Below are 4,623 nucleotides of genomic sequence, written 5' to 3'. Positions count from 1 at the left end.
AAAAGGCAGAAACAAACAAACAAACAAAATCGATAGACTCCATGACACACTGACCATGGGAAATGAGTGTGAGCGTTCTCAGATGGCTCCCAAGATTCTGATCAGAGCTAATGTCACCCACTGAGCCACAGATGCCAGGAGCAGTATGGGACCTCTCTGACACCGAACAGTTGCCAATTTGAAAATGCAAACATCTGGGGGGGTAAAAAACAAACAAAAAAAAACAGTAAGGATGGAATGTTTCCCCCTTTTTTTATTTAGCTACTCTAACTGCACACATTTCATTCACTTGGTAGCATTAGTTCTATCTGGCCATTTAAGAAATGCATGGTTATTTTTATGCGTTGTTTCTAGATCTCATCCCACTGGGAGGGGGGAAAAGAGGCACTTCTTTTGGCCAAAGGCATACTATTTTTTATACCTCAAAGAGATGCACACTTCTGCAACTCCTGATTAGACACCTTCCATGAAAAAGAAGAATAACACAATCAAATTTGGAGCTCCTTAAATAATGGGATTCAAGATGGAAAACAGCAGGGACCAGAGTTAAAAATGGACAATAGGGCAAAGATGGAAAACAGGAAATATCTGCTGGAGGCATTAGGAATCTAGGTGGTGCAGGTGCGGCAGCCTGTTGACCAGGAAGGCGATGTCAGCTTTGTTGTAGAGAATAACAAATCCCCAAAGCCTTTAACACAATACGCAGCTGCAGAACTGAAGGCAAACAAAGACCTTTTTTTGTTATTCTTATTATTCCAGAATATAAGAAACTCCACAGGACCCGAGACAGAGGATGTGCAATTCTTCCTACCGGGCAACATGGGATAATTTCTCACCCAGCTTTTTATTTATATATCCTAAATGATATTGAGCTTTCGGTGGGGGCTTGGGGGAGGAGAAGCCAGGTGATTGACGCTAGTTCTTTGAAGTTGGTTTGTTGCCTTGGAAAGGGTGACTACTTTTAACTTTAGATTATGACCCTCCCTTTGTTTCTGTTGTGAAAAGCAGGGAAAATGTCCCTAAAAGAACATTCTTTTAGCATTGGGAGGGTGGGGAGACAAGGAAAGAAAATTTATGAATAAGAAAGGAGATCATTTATCTAAATGTTTGGATTGCATATAGAAGTAAATAGCCAGCAGGACAGGGTTTGTGTCCAAACACATGCAGATAAATTATCCCAGCAAAATCTGGTAATAATAAACCAGGAACATCTATTATGTATATATCTCTAATGCAGTCAGGACAGTACCACGGGAAAAACAATTGAATGTGCATCTGGTGACCTAGATTCTCCAGTCTGCTTTATCTCAGGTGATCTCGGTGGCATTGTCATCCGTTAACTCCCTGGTGCTAGTTTTCTTTACCTGCATCTGGAGTCAATGATCTCTAAAGTACCTTCCAGGTTAACCTTCTATTCTACCCATGATGCAGTGCAAAGTATAAAGAAGGGTAACACAGGATACTTCCCTTAGAGGGGCTGCAGTTTCTAGCTAAGAGCTACGAAATATGTAAGTCTTGCTTGTTGAAATGATGCTGAACAGGCGTCTGTGTGGCTTGCTGATTAAGATGGCCTAAGAAGAAAGGCCTGGCAATCTATTTCCAAAAAACCAGCCAATGAAATGTCTATGGATTCCTTTCTGACCTGTCATCTGTGGTGGAGCCGCCACTAAGATGCAGATCTTCAGTGAAGATCCTAACGGGGAAGACCATCATTCTCAAGGTTGAACTCTCAGATACGATAGAAAATGTAAGGCCAAATCCAAGATAAGGAGGGAACTCCTCCTGATCAGCAGAGGCTGATCTTTGCTGGCAAGCACCTGGAAGATGGATCTACCTTGTCTGACTACATCATTCAAAAGGAGTCCACTAATCATCTTGTGTTCAGACTTGGTGTTAGTGCCAAGAAAAGGAAGAAGTCTTACATCACTCCCAAGAACTAGCATAAGAGAAAGAAGTTTAAACTGGCCGTTTTAAATACTATAAGGTCAATGAAAATAGCCAAGTCAGCTGCCTTTGGCATGATTGTCCTTCAGGTGAGTTTTGTGGCCAGCCACTTTGACAGATATTACTGCAGCAAGTGCTGTCTCACCTACTGTTACAACAACCCAGAAGACAAGTGATTGTGTACTGGTGAACAAAGGACGTGAGCTAACAAGAAAAAGAGGTGGATGGTCTGATTCCCAAAAGAGCAGCGGGATAGTATAGGATGGGGATACTATTGCATTTCATTGGTCATGAGGGTCAACATGGGGTTGGGGTCCAACCAGATAGTAACTGACAACAGCTGTACATGAGCATACATACAAACACAAACCACCTATGTATAATATCACACAACACATAGGGAATTTTACATACTTTCTGACGAGTTATGTATATTAAAAATGTATTCATAAAAAAAAAGTCTGCTTATCTACATCTACGCTGATTGGAAGACGTACGGCCCGAGTGCCCCTTAGAGGCGAAGATGGTGAGACTTGGGCTCACATTCGTGGGACTTGTGAGAAGAGATCAGTTCCTAGCGGGACATCATGCTCAGTAACGTAGAGCGGCCATGTGAAAGAGGAAGGCCCTCAAGGAGGTTCACTGACACTGAGGCTGCCACAATGAGCTCCCGCTTCGGAACAATTGTGAGGATGGTGCAGGACCTGGCTGTGTTGCCTCCTCTTGTGCGTGAGGTTGATCGATCTAGGTCAGCACTGACTTGATGGCACCTAACAACATCGAGTGCATCACCCTAGGAGTCCTGCTGGTACAGGGGGTTAGGAGGGGGGCTTCTAACCGCAAGGTCAACAATCCCCAAACCACCAGCTGCTCTGTGGGAGAAAGATGGGGCTCTCTGATATTGTAAAGATGAATTGTCTCGAAATCCACAGAGGAAGTCCGATTCCATCCTTCCTCTAGTGTTTGGAGTGAACTTGATGGCAGCGAGTTTGGAGTTCTTTGGTAATGTATCACCTGCAAACACATTTTGAGATAAGAAGACACTATGGCTTATGCTATATTTGGCAGCTATCAGGAATTTCTCCTTTTATTTTCTTAACATAAAATAAGGGAGTATCAGAATGTCACAACCCCTGGTTGTGAACTATCATAAAACTCCACAGAGACGGACCGATAAGAGTGGTCTGTGGACGCAGAGGCCAAGTAACTTACTTTTGAAAATAAAGTAAATTGGATGGATAAAGAAAGAGGCAGAAGGGGACCAGAGGTGAAGTTCAGAAAAGGGAAGACCAGATTCAGAATAAATCTTGTGAACTATCTGGTGACATTATTCAAGTGAATCATGGTTCTGTTAGTATTCTAACTTGTTAAAAGAAAATGTTGCACACATCTGAAAATTGGATTTACAGTCTAGACAAACAGACCAGAAAAAGGATTTTGGAAAAGGAAAATAGAAACTTGTGATAAATAGCTAAGCGGTAGGCATCTCCAAGATATATTCAGAAATCAATATAGTTTGAAAGGTTCAAGTAGGCGAGGAATTACACATCGGGTTGGAAAAAGAAAGAATTCAACCCCAAGGTCTTCAAAATTCCCTTGGGTTGATGCGACAGGTCATGGAAACCACTGAAAGATAGTCAACAAAAGAAAGAGATGGTGAAAACTCGGGATTTGGGAAGGTTGGCGAGGGACCAAAGTGATAGTGTCTTCAGAAACATCAGCTCATTTCAACACAGCATTGAGTCCTTTTGGAAGAAGACAAGCAAACCAAACTCAGGGCCTTTGAGTTGATTCAAACTCATCGCTCCCCTACGGGACAGACTAGAACTATTCCACGGGGTTCCCAAGGCTGCCATTCGTTATAATGGCTGACAACCACGTTTCTTTTCAAAGAGCAGAGAGTGGGTTAGAACCACAGACCTTTCCATTTGCAGCGCAGTGCTTAATCTCAGTGCCACCAGGTTTCTTTGGAAGAGGATCAGGCCCCCGGGCCATGACTTCATTTCACAGCAGTTTCTCCTCACTGCTATCACCAGAGCCACTCTTTTCCTGAACCATTTCCAACCTCCTGGGTGCCAGGATGAGGGGGAAATTCGATTTTTTTTAAATTAAAAGAATTGTAATCTTTAAAGACTGAAGCCTTCAGAGTTTTCTTTTTGTCGTCTTTTTGTTGCACTTCGCTCAAACATCCAAAGTTAAAATTGGCATTAGATCTGTTCGCTTTGAAGTCATACAATGAAGGAATCCATAATAGTTCATTGGTGTTAAGTTGTTTGATTACTGATGTTAACATGGTAGCTGTGTTGCATTAGTGAGATTTGAAACAAACTGAGGATGTCAGTCCCCTGAGTCGTAGACAGAATGGCTACTGCATTATGAAAATGATGACCGTCAAATTTGAGAAGCATGGTTGATTCAAATTGATTTTCCCTTTGATTAGTGAGTGCCAGTCACTAGAAAATCTGGATCCTTCTCATAACAATCATTCAAAATTGACTCACTTACTCAGGTATCCACTTTCTAATGGGCACAGAGGGAAAGGCAGGAAAGCATCTAGTTCTTGTAGATGTATGTCCCGGAATCTTTTTGTAAAATTGTATTCATAGTCTATTTGCTGTGGCGCCCCCCCTAACCCTGGTTGCCAAATTCCTGTGTACAAATCAGGCAGCTGTTTGCGTC

General features: G+C 42.4%; 1 pseudogene; it reads left to right on the top strand.

Annotated features, from left to right (window-relative positions):
- The window catches only part of LOC101638769, a 58,716-nt pseudogene extending 56,596 nt beyond the window's left edge, over positions 1 to 2,120 (top strand).
- Positions 2,121 to 4,623: the final 2,503 nt, after the last annotated feature.

This window comes from Echinops telfairi, unplaced genomic scaffold, assembly GCF_000313985.2.
Source record: "Echinops telfairi isolate 266 unplaced genomic scaffold, ASM31398v2 ScPeMD7_31;HRSCAF=116, whole genome shotgun sequence".
In the NCBI taxonomy this organism is placed as follows: domain Eukaryota; kingdom Metazoa; phylum Chordata; class Mammalia; order Afrosoricida; family Tenrecidae; genus Echinops; species Echinops telfairi.
The sequence above is the reverse complement of the archived record's forward strand: the minus strand, read 5'-3'. Positions and strand labels throughout refer to the sequence as shown.